This window comes from Bubalus bubalis, chromosome 9 (genome assembly GCF_019923935.1).
Source record: "Bubalus bubalis isolate 160015118507 breed Murrah chromosome 9, NDDB_SH_1, whole genome shotgun sequence".
Classification (NCBI taxonomy): Eukaryota; Metazoa; Chordata; class Mammalia; order Artiodactyla; family Bovidae; genus Bubalus; species Bubalus bubalis.
Window position 1 is genome coordinate 88,023,047 of NC_059165.1, and position 18,390 is coordinate 88,041,436.

At 40.4% G+C, this 18,390-nt stretch overlaps 1 protein-coding gene across 8 annotated transcripts in view; it reads left to right on the plus strand.

The window, feature by feature from the left end:
* The first annotated feature begins 844 nt into the window (after nucleotides 1-844).
* Nucleotides 845-18,390, plus strand: part of CDC42SE2 (CDC42 small effector 2) — a 118,575-nt gene continuing 101,029 nt past the window's right edge. For 5 of the 8 annotated variants that reach the window (XM_044947856.1, XM_044947853.1, XM_044947854.1 and 2 more), the window contains exon 1: nucleotides 846-977. The gene's annotated coding sequence lies outside the window, so the exon portion shown is untranslated. Of the gene's footprint in view, nucleotides 978-1,253; nucleotides 1,527-18,390 lie in introns of those variants that run through there. The other 3 variants (XM_025293051.2, XM_025293052.2, XR_003111466.2) reach the window with 3 other exon arrangements.

An 18,390-nucleotide genomic window follows, 5' to 3' on the forward strand; every position in this document is an offset into this window, starting at 1 on the left:
TAGAAAGGGGCACTCTTAAGTGTTTGATTTCTAGGACATAGAAAATAGTACAGATAAGGGAGTCTCACAGATCCAGTGTGTGCGTGTGTTCGTCACTCCAGTCGCGTCCGACTCCACGAACTGTAGTAGCCCGCCAGGCTTCTCTGTCCATGGAATTCTCCAGGCAGGAATACTGGAGTGGATTGCCATTCCCTTCCCCATTGGATCTTCTCGACCCAGGGATTCGACCCTCGTCTCCTACATCGCAGGCAGATTCTTTTATCCCCTGAGCTACAGGGAAGTCCTAATTTTATGCATATCAAATGCCAGGTGGATATTCTCGGCCTTAAGACAGGTAATGATGGATGCAACAATTCTTAAGTTTCCTTTTTTTTTTAAAGGGTGGTTTGGTGATTTCAGGGCAAGTATCTCTCAGCTGCTACTGAGAGGCGGTCAGTCAGACGGCTCAGCGCCGACCCTCGTCCGCCTGGGAGCGTCTGCACTGTTAGTGCAGGCGCCGCCTCTCCGCGCTGTCTGGGGAAGGGGCGCGAGCCGCCGCGGCGGGCCGCCGGCCTGAGCGTGGGGAGGGGCTCCCGAACGTTCCCACCCAGCCCCGGTCGCCATCTTCCGGCGCGTTCTTTCCCGCGCGGGCTCCAGCCCGGACTCTCTGCCCTCTGCTTGTCCGGGAAGGGGCTTCTAGCCCGCGGAGACCACTGGCCAGGCGCGTCGCGGAGGTGCGGGCCAGAGCCCATCCCCGCAGGCGGGGCAGGGGGCGGGGCCAGCCCGGCGGCAGCTGCGCGGCGGCGCGGCCCTCCTGCGGCTCCCGGAGCGCGCACCGCCTCTCGCCCCGCCTGCGCGCGAGCCTGGGCGTGGAGGGAGGGGCCAGGAAGCGGCGAGCGCGCCGGGGAGCGCAGCTGCGGGCGTGGGGGGACAGCAGCCGCGGAGCCGGCGCCGAGAGCGGCTGCTGCCGGAGCGAGCGGTGGAGACAAAAGGCTACGGTGAGTGCATCTCCGGCCCGGGGCGCGCCCCGGGTCTCCCACCTCGCCCTCGCGGCCCCTGGGGCGGAGGCCCGACGCCCTGAACCCCTACCGCTTAGGGCTCCGGGGCGAGTGCGGCCCGGCCCTGCCCGCCGTGCGCTGCGGGCTGAGCCTGCGGCTCCATTTTCAGGTCTGGGCGACGTCCTCCTGCGGACCGTGGCTTTGGTTTTTCTTCCATTCCTTCTGGGAGAGGGTTCCAGACTCTGTTCCGGATTCAAGACTGGCGGACGGGTGAGAGCCCACTGCCCCCCTGTTGTAAAATGGAAATGAAGGCTCCCCCTCCCCCAAACTTTGCCTGTCTGGAAGTCGGGAGGGTGGTGCAAGGGGCGGGTGGAGAGGGCCCGGGTCCTCCAGGTGAGAGTTTCGGCGGGGCGGGGCCCGCGGCTCGGAGTCGGACTCTAGTCCGGGGCGTCCGGCGCGAGCCGCCCGCGGGTCTCGCCGCGGTTCGCTTTGGGCCGCGGAGAAAAAGCCCTGACCACCTCCGAAGAGGAGCTCGTCCTACTCTTACAGGTTGTTTTATCCAGCGCTTGCCGCTTTACTAGTGATTTTTTGGTAGCGGGTGTGGTAGTTAGCGGCTCAATGATGCCGCATGAATAGGTGAAAAGAGCCTCTATACGCTGACTTAAGGTGTACAGGAAACATTGAGAGTCCTCTTTATTTTAACTGCTGCTCTTATTTTAAGTGACACGCTTTTGAAGGGGACTTTGGTGCTAATGTTCAGTTTACAAAATTAACATTTTGTTAAAGGGCCTGACATAGTAGATGCTCAGTAAAACGCATGAAAGGGAATTTTGAAATGTCAGACAGAGCTGATCTCATAGCTAGTAAAAATTTAGGCACAGACCCTCTTGATTCAGAAGGAAAAAATTGGCAAACACGTTATTTTGGTTTATAAGCTTGTATTTTTATTTCATCCAAGATAGTGTTGAAAAATCAGTTATTTTCAATATTAGGAGCATAGAGAATACGTTTGAAATGTGAATTTTTTTTTTAATTTTGAAGAAAGTTGGTAGACATGTTGATATTTCTTAAAAATCAACATTATTGATCTAATTTTCTCTTGAAAGAATAGGAAGGTGAAGAAAAGCTGCTTGTTTTCTATTGATATTTGATTCTTTTGAGACCTAGCTTTACATTTCATTATGAATAGAGAAGTTTATGTGCTTTTGAGGGACTCTGGCATGGTTTTGCGTTGCCTTTTTGAGCAAGGGAGAACTCTTAAGGGACGAAAGAAAGCTAATGTTGCAGTAATATAATTAAACCTTACCACTTACTCTACAGATATTCATTAAGCACCTATTTTATGCTGGCACCTGTGTTGTGTGCTGATTCTTCGGAGCAGACAAAACCCACAATTATCTTTTTCTTAAGCTTAAGCTGAGTGTGTTCTTTCTTCATTATTGATGTTGCAAGGACAGTCTGTCTTACACACAGTGCCTATTTAAAATTGGAAAAGATGGCAGGTGAACAGCAGGAAGTGTAGATTCATAGCAGTCTATTGAGAGGTTAATAAGTAACTTTACAGGGCTAAGATTATTACTGGGTTACATTTTCCTATTGTCAGTTTAATAAAATCCATATTTTTTTAATGAAGGGAAGAAGACTTTTAACAAACTAGTATTTCTGTTCTCTATCCCATATGAGATGTTGTTGATACAGTGTATTTATTGAATAGTAATGTACTTCTGGTTCTGTTTTCTGTAAATAATCTTTGCAGTACCGCATGTTCTGCTTTTAAAAATCTCCCAGGAGAACTAGTGGATTCCTTTTCTATAAGAAGTATTTTTAAATAAAGCACTTTTTCAGAAATTTTATTTTGACGTTTTAGTCACTATTTGCAAATAAATGTAGTATAGCATTGATAGTAGCGACAAGTGAAGGACTCTGAGTATGATTTGTGGGTCCATATTTGAACTTTCCATCTAGTATTAAAACTGGTAAAACTGCTTGCTAAAGAGAGAATGATTTGTAGTATTGCATTTATTAATTCTAGAAACGAGAATGATTGATAGTACTGCATTTATTCTTAACATAAAGGTTGTGTTGTCTGCTTTTCTCTTATTTACATATAATAAGAAGGTACTTATTTTTATTCGGATTCTTCAGAAGTCCAAATTAATGCGCTGCAAAGTCAATCTTGATAATTACAGTATAAAGTATATTAATTTTTTACAGATAACTTTTGAATTTAGGTGGACACTTTCGATGTGTTAACACCTTATATGTTGTTGAAGATTTTGTGTGCATTTAAATAGAATTTTCAGATTTTTAGACTTTACTAATAGTTTTTTATGATTCCTACAAATAATAAGGAAAGTGATCTCTTAAACTTTAGTGCTAGAGGGTTGTGTTAGTTTTTCTTTAAATATGTAGTTCTTATAGAAAGAATGAGTTGGTAATGCACATGTGTACTCCTTCTAGTCTGTTGAGAAACCTAGTGACAAATGATAACAGTGATGATAAGAATAATGTAAGCATTATATGTTGAACAAAAAGTGCTTATTTTATTTGGGGCAAGAATTTTATCAGGGTTCTTGACAGACCGCAGCATTGAGACATGTTTAAATAATTTTACCAGTAAATTAGAACTCATAATGACTGGATTTTTTTTATTGTTGTACCTTACAAAAATACTGTGTTTTCAAGGCATTATTCCTACCTTGGAGTAATGTATAATGTTTTGAGGCTAAATAAATCTGAGCATCATTCCACTTAATAATTGTTGGAACACTTAAAGTGTGTTGATGCTTTTTTCATCAAGATATGTTTGACTTATAGGCAGTTGTCTTTTTTGTTGTTGTAATATCCTTTAGAATAATTTAGAAGGTGTATTCTTTATCAGATTTAATTAGTAAAGTTATTGAGAAACACACTGGTAAGACATACTGCAACTGTGCCCATATTGTCTGAATAGATTGTGAGAGAGACTATCAATTAACATTCGTAAAGTGCTTTAACCTGATCTCTCACATTTATTCAGTAGGATCGGTTGCTAGTGCGTTTTTAGGTCCCAGTTGTCTCTATTGTGAAAGAAGATAATCATGAAAGATTTCTCATCTGCTTTAGGATGAGTCTCAAATACTTTGTTAAGGCTCCCTTTAAGACTTTTCTCTCAGTTGCAATATTGATTTTCATCTATTTCAGTGTTCTTAATCTCAGTTCTTATGAAAATAATATTTTAACATTTATTGAATGTTAACTGTTAGTAAAGTTTCAGGTCTGTTTCAGAGGGGGACGTTATGGGTTCCGTGTGCATTCTTGAGAGGAACTGAGTGAAACATGGTGCTTATCTTCAGTGGTTTGGTGAGGGCTTTTATTGTGATTTTATTCATACTACCTGGAAAAACTTGGAATTTAGCTTGTTAATTATTAACTTTATACATTCTGCTCCCTCAGTTCAAAGCTTAAGTACAGTTGCACTTTCTATAATACTGACAAGTAACGAACAGGGCAAGATTTAGCTGAAACTGCTCTGGGACCTCATCCAAAGGGAGTTTTTGAACTGAAAGCCCAGAATTTGGTGATGAGTTATCTTTATCACGACACCATTAAAATACCTGCAAATCTATTTTAGTCAAAATGGATTGTAATAGAACAAACTCCCTCTTTTTCCTAGAAAGCGTTAGATAATGCCGTGTTCAATTTAGGTGTATTTGAGGGTGACTGAATTTTGAGCACTGTTTCCATTTGGAAGCTTACCCAGAAATTCGTGCTAAGATTTCTTTCTTTTTTTTTTTTTTTGAGTCTATTATAATTTCTTAAATAAGTATTGATTATTTTATTTTTTAATGAGCATTTCTTTTTTAAAAGTTATTTCCTTATTTATGTGCATTAGGTCTTAGTTCTGGCATGCAGGATCTCTAGTTGCAGCATTCAAACTCTTACTTGCAGCATGTGGGATCTAGTTCCCTGACTAGGGATCAAATTCGGGCCCCCTGCATTGGGAGAGTGTGTCGTCTCAGCCACTGGATCACCGGAGAGGTCCCAACAAATAAGTATTGGTTTTAAATGTGTTTAAATTAAGCTTGTAATTCACAAAGTTAGACAAATAACAAAACAATTTCAAGAAAAGGAGAAGACTAAGATTTTTTATTAAATCTTTAGAATTAAACATATGTAAGCATCTTGTACTAAACCAAAATCGTTTTTGTTTCATCTAATTTAATCTGTGTTTACTTTTTGCTCAGTAAAGCAAAAATGAATTTTTTGGATATATTTAGCACCTAATAGCGGAGAAGGCAATGGCAAACCACTCCAGTACTCTAGCCTGGAAAATCCCATGGACGGAGGAGCCTGGTAGGCTGCAGTCCATGGGGTTGCTAAGAGTCGGACACGACTGAGCGACTTCACTTTCACTTTTCACTTTCATACATTGGGGAAGGAAATGGCAACCCACTCCAGTGTTCTTGCCTGGAGAATCCCAGGGATGGGGGAGCCTGGTGGGCTGCCGTCTCTGGGGTCGCGTAGAGTCGGACACGACTGAAGCGACGTAGCAGCAGCAGCACCTAATAGTGGGAGCCCTTGGATATTTGTAGGGATGCAATGGATGGGACTTGATAAGAGTTTAAGCAGAAAACAACTTACTTTCTCTCACTGTAACCTTCAAGGCCTCCCTAGAGATTGTCTTTCCCTGAATCTCCAGCCCTTAGGAAAACCAGGTAGCTCGTCTAGTTCTAGGTGGTAAAAAGTCTTCTGCTTATTTGTCAGTTAATAGTCTTATTTTAGGGGCTTCCTTAGTGGCCCAGACAGTAGGAAAGCTGCCTGCAATGCAGGAGACCTAGGTTTGATCCTTGGATCAGGAAGGCCCCCTGGAAAAGGGAAAGTCTGCTCACTCCAGTATTCTTGCCTGGAGAATTCCATGGACAGGGGAGCCTGAAGGGCTACAGTCCATGGGGTTGCAAAAAGTCGGACATAACTGAGTGATGAACATGTTCACAGTCTTATTTTTGTCATTAGAAGGCGTGTGTTCAGAATAACAATGTATTCAAACTCTTACATGCCATAGAACTTTTCTTCGTAGCTCCGAACTGCTTCAGAGCAAGAGGTCTACTTTGGAGGGAGAGTCCTGAGAATCAGCTTCTCTTTTTCACTTGGCCAGCTCCTCTTTAGTATGCTGTTGGAATCACCTGTCCGGGGTCCACCTAGGTGGGGAAAGGGGCCTGGGGGGACAGGTGTGGTTTTCATGTGGCCGCTGTGCCTTCTGAGTTGGACAGTTTGTTCAAAGCTGGCTCTAGAGGAGTGCTGGAAATGGTTTTCTTGGGGATTCCATGTGTGGGAACCTCCAGCTACTATTCCTATGGTATTCTTCAGCTCTAGTCCCTTAGGCTTCTAGTTACCCTCATCTGCAGGCTCACTTTGCCTGGGGAGAGGTTTTGCTTTAGTCTTTAAAGTAGTTCTGCTACATTTTAACCAGACCCGCCTGTACTTTATTATTTCACAGGACACGCTTTCAAGCATTCTGTCCCGGCTTCAACTTGCTATCTCTCTAGCTCCTTCTGTTGATGACCCCCCACTTGAACTGTACTTCTGTGTCTGGGACCTACGATTCATTGCCGCTGCTCCCTTTTTAAGTGCCCTGAGCCCCCTTCTTCTACATGCTTACTTGATTATTTACCCTACTTTGAATCCATAGTCCACTTTAAAATTTTTCGCTTTTGTATATCCTCAGTTCTCTTTTGGACTTCCCAGGTGTCAAAGAATTCACCTGCCAATGCAGGAAATGCAGGAGGCGTGGGTTCAATCCCTGGAAAGATTCCCTGGAGGAGGACTGGCAACCCACTCCAGAATTCTTGCCTGGAGAATCCCATGGACAAAGGAACCTGGTGGGCTACAGTTCATGAGGTTGCAAAGAGTCTGGCACGACTGAGCACACAGATCCAGTTCTTGTTCAGGGCCTCTCACTTCATGTGCTTACCTGGTAATCACCAACCTCCCTCCTCCTCACCCACCCATCCAGTTCTCCTTCCAGTCCAGCTGATACCTGGCAGCTGGGCTTGAATCAAGGAAGACATTCCTATGCTGACTTGTTCTCCATTTGTGTTGGCCAAGGAGGGTCCTTTGTGCTGTTCACAGTCCTTAATCGTAGTATCAAGGGATCCCTGGTGGAATTACTCCGCCAGCTGCCCAAATGACTTTTATACATCTCCTCAAACCTCTGGTGCCTCTTTTCTCTTCATTTTCAGCTGATGACCTTGTTTCCTGTGTATTAAAAATGAAAGCAATCAGGCAAAAACTTTGCATGTCTCCTCGCTTCTATACCCAGACTGTATGCACTTCCTATTTGCTATGATCACCACCTCCTCTCTTGCTCTTGGCTGTGTCCACTTCCTGTCAGGGCCATTGCATTGCCTCAGGATTCCTCCCATTCTGCCAGCCGGTGAGCTATTTCATTAGTGTTTCCCATATGTATTGCATTATTCCTATCAGCATGTAGATATGCTAAAATATCTCCCATCTTTAAAAACAAACGTATTCCAATAGCACAGTTTTCTTCAGCTGCTGTTCTTCAAAAGAGTTGTTATTTGTGGCCACCAGCACTCCCTCTCTGTCTTGGATCCAGCACAAAATTTCTTTTTTTTTTTTTCTTCTCATCTTCCCTGCTACCTAAACAGTTCTTGTTGAGATTGCTTACTGGTGACCTCCTTGGTAACAAATTCCCTAGTCAGTTCTCAATCTTACTCACTGGATGTAGCAGCTAAAGCGTTTGAAAGTGGTCAGTGAGTTTCTCGTCTTTGAAATCTTTCCTCCCTTTGTTTCTGGGACACTACTGCTTATTTTCACTTTCTTTTGCTGGTTCCTTTTTGTTGCCCCAACTTCTGAAAAATAGGGCAGTTTCCTAGACCTCTATGTTTAGACCTCTTCTGTATTTATACATGGTCTTCTGTGATCTCATCTCAGCCTCTAGCTGGAATTATCATGTATTTCAAGCTAAGAATGTTATCTCTCACCTGGATCTCTTTCCTAACCTTCAGCTGGCTAGGCAGCATTTTCAGTTAGATATCCCAGATTTAACCTGTCAGAATTGAACTCCTCATTCTCCTTCCTCCCTCTCCCACTCCAGTGGTTGTTTCTATTCCAGTTTGCCTCATTTTATTAAATGTCAACTGAATCCAAGTCAGGCTTCAACAGTTCATGAACCAGGAACTTCCAGATGTTCAAGCTGGATTTAGAAAAGGCAAAGGAACCAGAGATCAAAGTGCCAGCATCCGTTGGATCATCAAAAAAGCAAGAGAGTTCCAGACAAACATCTATTTCTGCTTTATTGACTGTACCAAAGCCTTTGATTGTGTGGATGACAACAAACTGTGGAACATTCTGAAAGAAGTGGAAATATCAGACCACCTGACCTGCCTCTTGAGAAATCTGTATGCAGGTCAGGAAGCAACAGTTAGAACTGGACATGGAACAACACACTGGTTCCCAGTTGGGAAAGGAGTACGTCAAGGCTGTATATTGTCACCCTGCTTATTTAACTTCTATGCAGAGAACATCCTGAGAAATGCTGGACTGGACGAAGCACAAGCTGGAATCAAGATTGCCGGGAGAAATATCAATAACCTCAGATATGCAGATGACACCAGCCTTATGGCAGAAAGTAAAGAGGAACTAAAAAACCTCTTGATGAAAGTGAAAGAGGAGAGTGAAAAAGTTGGCTTAAAGCTCAACATTCAGAAAACAAAGATCATGGCATCTGGTCCCATCACTTCATGGCAAATAGATGGGGAAACAGTGGCAGGCTTTATTTGTTTGGGCTGCAAAATCACTGCAGATGGTGACTGCAGCCATGAAATTAAAAGACAGTTGCTCCTTGGAAGAAAAGTTATGACCAACCTAGACAGCATATCAAAAAGCAGAGATATTACTTTGCCAGCAAAGGTCTATCTAGTCAAAGCAATGGTTTTTCTAGTAGTCATGTATGGATGTGAGCTGCTGAGCTGCTAAATCACTTCAGTCGCGTCCAACTCTGAGACCCCATAGACGGCAGCCCATCAGGCTCTCCTGTCTCTGGGATTCTCCAGGCAAGAACACTGGAGTGGGTTGCCATTTCCTCTCCAATGCATGAAAGTGAAAAGTGAAAGTGAAGTCACTCAGTCGTGTCCGACACTCAGCGACCCCATGGACTGCAGCCCACCAGGCTCCTCCATCCATGGGATTTTCCAGGCAAGAGTACTGGAGTGGGGTGCCTTGGATGTGAGAGTTGGACTATAAAAAAGCTGAGCACTTAAGAACTGATGCTTTTGAACTGTGGTGTTGGAGAAGACTCCTGAGAGTTCCTTGGACTGCAAGGAGATCCAACCAGTCCATCCTAAAGGAGATCAGTCCTGGGTGTTCATTGGAGGGACTGATGTTGAAGCTGAAACTCCAATACTTTGGCCACCTGATGCAGAGGGCTGACTCATTTGAAAAGACCCTGATGCTAGGAAAGATTGAGGTCAGGAAGAGAAGGGGACGACAGAGGATGAGATGGTTGGATGGCATCACTGACTCGATGGACATGAGTTTGAGTGAACTTTGGGAGTTGGTGTTGTGTCGACAGGGAGGCCTGGTGTGCTGCAGTCCATGGGGTCACAAAGAGTTGGACAGGACTGAACTGAACTGAATCTTTGTTTCTCTGACTGTAACTTTGTAGACATTCTTGATTCCTCTTTGTTACACATTCACACTAATTCAAAATAGTATCATGAGAATGTGTCCTTTATTTACCTTAAAATCTACCATAAGAATATGGGAACTTCCTGGTGATCCAGTGGTTAAGAGTCCTTCCACTGCAGGGGATGTGGATTTGATTTCCTGCCCCGGGGGAGTAAGATTCCGTATGCCATGGGGCCCATGTGCCACAACGAAATTTTGTGTGTTTTGCCATTTCAGCAAAAATACAAAAAAACTTTTTAAAAATTAAAGAATAAACATGACCACAGCTTTCTGTCTTCATCTGCACTCCCCACCCCCCACCCCCACCCCCACCCCCACGTAGCCATCATCTCTCGCCTTTGTTATTAGTCATCTCCTGTCTGGTCTCCCTGCTACTTTTGCTCTTCTCTCTTCTCATGAACATAGCAACCTAGGCAGTCCATTTGAAATAAAAGTCTAATTATTTTACTCCTGTATTCAAAACACTTCGGTGATTTTCCGTATCATTTAGAGTAAATGCCAGAATACAACAGTGCCTACCAGGTCTTCCATCATCTGTGTGGCTGACCTCTCTGATGACATGTCCTACTAGATTTTCCTTGGCTTGTCCCACCCCAGAAACGTAGGTTTCCCTGTACCTGGTGGGCGTCACATTTGCTAAGTGAATGGCTGCTTGTTACTCATGTCTTTGATAATAGCTTATATGTATGTTTCTCTAAAGTAAAAGTATTTCACCTAAAACCATATAGTCCCATAAGAATTAAGTAAACACAAATTTAGATACAAGAGAAAATGGTAAGTTTGAAATGAATTTTTTGTACAGAAGGTGAGAATACCCAGGAAAATGGTAAACAGCAGAGGAGGTGAGAAAGGAATGGAAAGAGGTTAAGGTAAATGGAATAAAGAAAAGGAAAGCCAAATTTCAAAGTAGGGAGCCACTTTAAGAAGAAAACTATTGTTGGCTTGCCGCATATTTCTTTTAGGCTTCCCTGGTGGCTTGCAGTGCAGGAGACACAGGTTCGATCCCTGGGTTGGGAAGATCCCCTGGAGGAGGTAATGGCAACCCACTCCAGTCTTCTTGTCGGGAAAATCCCGTGGACGGAGGAGCCTGGTGGTGTGCAGTCCTTGGGGTCGAAGAGAGCTGGATGCGACTGAGCACGTATTTCTTTAGGCTTTGTTTCTTGAATTCTGAGTCTTGTTGATTTACATGGATGTAGACACTGGGACTGCGCTCACCTTTGCTTTATCAGGAATATGGGCTCAAATGAGACTTGAAACCAAAACTAATTGTTTTTCTGTTGCCAAACTCCTTTTATTAAAGGAAAGCAGTTGCCATTACCAAAAGAGTAGTTTTCCTGGCAGTATTCTTAGCATTTTTTTTTTTTTTTTTTTTCCTGTAGACTGCTCAAGCAGAAATCTCAGGATTTGCGGGAGGGATGTTCAGGGTACAAAAATTTGCTACTGAGTCTTCTCTTTTCAGTACTGGACTGCCTGTTTACTCACCCTCAGAAGAGAGGGGGAATATCTCTCAGCACAGTTACTGTATTCTGTGGTAAAGCAGCAGCTAGGTATGTTAGTGTACATGCCTGTTGAGTCATACTATATGTATATTTGTGTTCTTAAAGATACTGAATATATTTAAACTTCAACTTAACCTGCTATTTAGGTAGGAAATGAGAGTTCAAGAGTATATGCAAACTATTTCATTCTGATGAGACAAGATTTAAAAAAATTTTTTTTTTCTGAGTTACAGGTCTCATTTCCTATTGATTTAAAGAAATCCTTTTAAATAAATTATTGAGATAGGTGGCTTAGATGCTCCTGAATGAGTAATTTTTTATGTGCAAGCATATATTCCCTATAAACCAATCTTAACTATTTAACTGTTTTTGTGTAATATGTAGTAATTTCTGTCCTGATTGTCTTGTCTGACAGATTGTTCTGTGGCTAATAATACAGACTTAATTTTCATGATCATAGAGGTGTGGACATGTATGAATCTTTACAGATTTGTAGTATGCAAGTATAATTTAACTTGTTTATGCTTGTTACATACTTTAACTACTAAACAATAACATCTATAAATCAGGCTTGGTATTTTGTTTTTCTTTGACATTAAATAGGAAATTAAAATACAATTTATATGAACACATATGACTATTAGAATTTTTTAAAAACTTTCTTACCTACTGTGTAAAGTCATTTCAGATGACATGCTAGCAAATGTTTTCCTACAGTATTGAATTTGTCATTCTGTACTTTTAGTTCATATGTTAGTATTTCACATCTGAATTCATATGTTAGTATTTCACATATGAAATAACCATCTTGGATTAATAAAATAATTATTTCTGAACTGATGGATAGTCTTAACCACTATATTTATTTCAGCTATATTCATAGGTTAGGCCCATCATACTTACATTGCTTTAACTTCATAACGTTCTACATAGATTGTGAAGTAACCAGAATGATTATATTGAGAAGGGTAATAAGATTAATAGGCTTTGACCTAAGTCTCATAAGGGATTGTTAAAATGATTCACCGAAGTATGCATTCATTCATTCTTTTAACATTCATCAAACTACTGTGTGAAAGTGCTTCCAGTCTACTCAGAGTAGAATACAAGCTATACTCATCCAGGAAATAAAACCACGCTGTGTATATGCTGCAGCCCTGCCGCCCTCTCGAGTATTTCATCTTTGCTCACTACGTGCTTGCCACGCTAATGCTTGTTTTCTTAAACATGTCCTGCTTGTTCTTTCCTTATTAAGGCTTTTACATGGGCTGTTTCCTCTGCCTGAAATAGTCTTCCCCCTATGGTTGGCCTCTTATCTTTAAGATCTCACTCAAATATCAACTCATTTCCTCACTGCTCAGTTTAAAATAGCCCGTGCCCCCTCATCACTGTTTTACTTTCTTCATAGCATAAGTGGGAAACTGGATAATTCAGGCAGCAGCTTGTTTTAGAGAAGGAGAAGATTTTCAGAACCATGCTGATGATTCTTTGATCAGAACATTAGGTGGAACCAGTGGTGTGTTGGAGCTGGTGGAGCTGATTGTGTGCGTCTCTCCAGCTTCATGTTCAGTGATGGTGTATTGACAGGCTACAGTGGAAAATGGGCAAAAGCTATAAACCAGGGCCTTTTTTCCCCCAGAGAGATGGTTGTTAAATATTGATCACTAGACCTCTTAGTGGGACCATATGAAATTGCTGTTTTTATAGATTAAAAAAAATGCTTGACTACTGGCAATTTCTTATGGTTTATTTTAGTGGAGTTACTTATTATGGTTGAAAGATACTTTCTTCATGTGAGTTAATAAAATTACCTTTGTGCTTTACCTTGTGTATTTTTTCAAAACTGCATTCCCTTCACATCTGACAATTACTTCTAGATTGATTTAATATGTAAAAATTGGCTGTTTATATACTAATTGCTTAGCTGTTTACCTCGTTTTTAACTAGTTCTTTGCAAAAGCAGGCACAGGAGGTCTTGCATTTCTAAGGGTGTTGTTGGGTCTGCTACTGAGTCTTAATTGAAAGGCATGCTTTTTCTGGTGAAGAAACCAGAGTTGGTTCAATTTGAGTTATAAATTGTTAGATAATTTTTTAAATTTGCTTTTCAGAATGATTTACATAATACGAGCATTCAGTTTTTTCTGGCTTTTTCTTTTTCCCGTTATCATCCTGTAGGTATTTACTATCTCTAATTTATTTATTTTCTGCTCTTCTGTGATTTCTTTTACAAATCAGTGTCTAAATCAATGAAGTTATTTTGTCTTGTCTCTCAAGTGTTGGTAGTTTTTTCCTATGGTCTTCCTTATCTATGGGCACCTGAGCATTCCAAGCCATTTTCCACCTTTACCCCCCAGTTGTAAAAACAGACATGAAGCTACATCTTTCTTTTGGTGCCATTTTCCTGTTTGAAGGAATTTATTGTTTAAAAACTGAACCTTGTTGACTGAGGAGATTTCAGTAACATTTCTTGAGTAACAGTTGCATTATCTTAACTCTGAATATGTGGGTTTGAATTGGTGGTATTGAATAAAATGTGGCTCACAGGTTTCTTTAATTCACATTGTTCTGTCTTATGCACAAGCTTAAAGAAAATAACGTGTTTAATGCAGATAATCAGAACACACATAAAATCTAAAAAATAAAAGCACATCCATAATCCTTAAGATAACTGCTAAGATAACTGTTACTGTTAACATAACTACCTAAGATATCTACTAGTTATGTTTTGATGAATGTCCTTCCAGACAAATCAACAAATTGCTTTTTTCTACAAAAGCAAGATCTTAGTACATATACTATTCTATAATGTCGTACATTACCAAATAGTGGGATCTTTATAAAAGCATTACTTTTTATTATTTGTTTGAAAGGATCTTACAGAGTGGAAATTTTGTTGATACAGGGTAAAACTAAAGTTGTGATTGAAAACAATGGTGCTTATGGAGGAGAGTAGAATGTAGTAAGTTACCTCAAGACAAGAATTATTTCAGCATTAATTGTTTTCTTAAGAGCCCTCTTACCATTGCACAATAGCCTGATTGTATTATACCAGCTAAGGAAAATAGTACATGAGTCTATGTACAGAAGAATTATTTTAATAATAGTCCTAGTATAAAATAGGGGGCTATACATAAGTTCCTATTTTTTGGTTTGCCAAATCATATTGATACTTTAATACTAAGATATTGTAAAAGAAAAATGTGTTTTATTGAAGGACTTCATCTAATTTTATCAGATAATGCTGCCCTTTTTAAATGAAGAGTGAATGAGTTCTTGGAAAATGAAAATGTTGGCATATGGATTCTTGTTTTACTGTTCAGGTTATTTTTTTGTTTCATGAATGTGAAAATCTTTGTGGGATTGTTACTGGTGTGTTGTATGTATCCTTTGGATATCAGTCCTGATATGGTCAGGTAGATGGTTTGGTCTTAAAGTAGCAGTTTTTAAAGCTACTGAAGGGTCCTGTGAGAGTTGTATAATTCAAATGACTTTTCTGTTACCACAGTGGTATCCGTTACATAGGGTAGAGTAGGTGATTTCTTGGTTTGGTTTTGTTCTTCTCGACCGTGTCCTGTTCTGTGTTGTGTTACTGCTTGCTCACCAGGCCCTGAAGTCTCTCTCTCTTAGGTAGCTAATGTAGCCATTTCTGCTACTCCACATGGTGCTACTTCCTGGATAGTACATATATTGCTGAAAACATTTCTCATGTGGTAAAGGAGAATGAAAAGCAATGTAGTTGATGTGGCTTTTTCTGCTGAAAAAATTATGCATTCGTTGGGTAAAGCGAGGACTGGCAGTCAGTCCCTAAAAAACGGTTTTTCACTGAGTAATCATGTGTTTGTAAATGGATATGCAAGAACCTTTGCTTGTTGGTAGGTATTGTGAATCTTGATAAATTCAAGAAAAGTGTTTAGAATTATTCCATCTCGCTGTTTTAAAAATAGGTATTTTAAAAAAGTTCCATTTTACAGTGAATTTTTAAGCCTCCCATTTTTATATTTATTTTGTGACTAATGACTTTGTTTTTGTAAAAATGGTACATATACACTGAGGAAGCTTAGAAATAATTAGTCACGTTGTAATTGGCAGAACTTGTATTCAAAGTCTTGTCTGATAGCTTGGGAAAAGCTATAAAGTGGCACAAAGAATGTGGACTTTAGAATTAGGCACACCTCAGTTTGATTCATAACTTTGCCATATATTTTCCGTATGGCAGGATCTTACCCTTGGTGATTTTTGTGTTCTTTTTAGATTAAGTTAGGGTAGTAGGTTTGTTAGGATTAAATGAAGTACACAGTACTTCTACTTTGGCCTGTAGAAGGTGTTAATAGTTTTTTTCTTTTTTACTGTTCAGTATTATTTGAAAGTATCTCTGCAAGTCACTTTGGACAATTACCTTAAAAGTGATTTGCGTTCAGGAAAGTGGAAATACATGTAATCCAAGTGGACTCACATTGTAGTGCCACATCAGTCTGCCTGTCTGAGGGGCAAAGTGGTTATTGCAACTTTTTTAAAGAGTACTTTGACCTCATGGAAAACTTTAAAGTTAAAGGCTGAAGTAGAACTCAGGATGAGTTAATTATTGCTGGCCAGAATGGTAAGAAAGGAACTGATTTCTCTGTTTAGTGAGAAATAAAAATGTTTATGTGTAACAATTGCATACATAAAGATGGCTATATTAAAGGCCAACAACTAACCAGCTGACCCTTTGCAAAAGAAAAATATGACTGAAATAGGGAAGAAGTGTTCAACTTTAATAATAATCAATAGCCAGTCTCTTTTTTTCATATTTAAGATTTAAGAAATGGTGCTTTTTCACCCCAGTACAGTGACGTAGATACTAAATGCCTTGCTAGAGAGAACATACAAACCTGTAGAACCCTTTGTGAATACAGTTTGGCAAATATCATATTTGCTAGTCGTATTTCTGCCTCTAAGAGTAAACCCTCAGGAAGTAACCTTCAACGGCCCACCCCTTTTTTTTTTTTTTTTTGAGGGAGGATGTTAATGTCTTTTTTTGTAACAACTGTATTCAGATATTGTGATTTGTAATAAATATTTATTTGGTCTTGGTCCCTGTTTCTGGCACTAAGCTCCCAAAACCATCGGGATTTCGCAGTGTGTGGAGAGCGGGTAAGGTATCTTTTGTTATGTTAATGAATGACTTTGAAAGGTTTGTGAGGTTGGGGACTGGTTGCCAGGGAAACCGAGGGAGTGATTAGAGGAGGGTTGGAACTTTCAGTCCTACACCCCTCTGACCTGGAGAGGAAGAGGGTTGGAGGTTGAATCACCAGTGCCATGATTCAGTCAGTCAATTTCCATGTAATGAAACTTCCATAAAAATCTGAAAAGATGGGATTCGAAGAACTTCTGGGCTGGTGAACACGTGGAGGTGCTGAGTGCGTGGAGTCCTCAGAACATGGAAGCGCTGTGCCCCTTGCCCCATGACTTGCCCAGTGTATCACAGGACTGTTCTTGAATTATACCTTTTTTTTTTTTTTTTAATAAGCTGGTAGTCTAGTAAGTGAAATATTTCTCGGAATTCTGTGAGTGGATCTAGCAAATTAATCAAACCTTTGAGGAGTTTCGTGGGAAGCTCAGAAACACAGTGACAACCAGTATTTATAATTTGACTTCTGAAGGGCAGGGGAGCGACCAGATGTGACAGGATGTGATGCTATCTGTAGGTAGATATTGTCAGAATTGAGGTGAATTGTATGACCCCCAGTTGGTGTTGGAGAATTGCTTGATGTTGGTGTTTTCTTCACATCGCAATTGGTGTCAGAATTGTCATTTATAAATCATAATTCACCCTTTAAAAGTATATATGTAAGTTCTGTGCATGCATCACCATTATCTAATTTTGGAATATTTTATCACTTCTAAAAGAAGTTAGCAGTCATTCCCCATTCCTCCCTTCCTCCCAGCCCGTGACAACCACTAGTCTGTTTTCTTTCTGGATTTACCTCGCGTGGACATTTTATGTAAGTGAATTCATACAGTTTGTGGCCTGTTGTGCGTGGCTTTCTTCACATAGCGTAATGTCTCAAGGTTCATCTCTGTTGTACCATTTATCAGCACTTCATTCTCTGACATGGCTGAATGTTAGTTGTATGAATCTATACCACATTTTGTTAATCCATTCATCAGTTAATGGATATTTGGTTTGTTTCCACATTTGGGCTATTATGAATAATGGTGCTCTGAATATTTACTTTGAACTTTGTGTGGATGTATGTTTTAATTTATCTTAGATATATACTTAGGAGTAGAAATGCTGGGTTATGTTGTAACTTGACGTTTAACATTCTGAAGTCCTACTGAACTTTTTCAAAGTGATTGTACCATTTGCATTTTTTATAACTGGCTTCCTTCATTTAGTGTTTGTTTTTCAGGGTTCAGCCATGTTTTAGCATGTGTAAGTACTCACCCCTTTTTGTAGTGAATATTATTCCTTTGCATGGATCAACCATGTTTCTTTTATCCTGAAAAAAGCTTTCTATCCAGAAATGTTCAATGCTGCATTATTTGTATTGAAGAAAACTGAAAATTACTTAACAGTTTTAGTAAAAAGAAGTGGTTAAATTAGGTACACCTCATGTACTATCTGTTTTGGAGAGTTTCAAGGGAAAGTCGTCGTCAGAGTGCTGTGGTAGGTACAAGGCTGTACACGTACGACTATTCCGTGTCTATAGCTTTGGGGGATAGTGATAACCAAATTTTAAAACATTTCTATATTTTCACAATATACAATAAAAAGTATATTTCTATACTTTTCACAGCATCTATTTCTTTATCAGAGTAAAAGAAACATTAGAAAAAAATGACCATAGCTATAGCTGTGTATATTACTGATACAAATTTGTTCAGCCAAGAAAAGCAAGATCACTCACTGTTAGAAATGTTACTGTTTTGTGTTCATCCAGTAATTATCATATTATAGCATTTCAGACTACTGTTAAAAAAGAACTTTTGATTCTTCATAATTACCTTAGATTTTTAATTCATAGCTGTAGCGTGGAATAACTCTAATTCCTGGGAATTTTATTTCTAAAATGGGGAGGAGGAGGATAAATATAGGCTATGCACTTATTTGTTTATTGGCCACACTACTCAGCATACAGGAATCTCAGTTCCCCAACCGGGGATTGAGTCCGCGCTCCCTGCATTGGAAGCCTGGAGTCTTACTGCTGGACTGCCGGGGAAGTCCAGGCAATGCATTT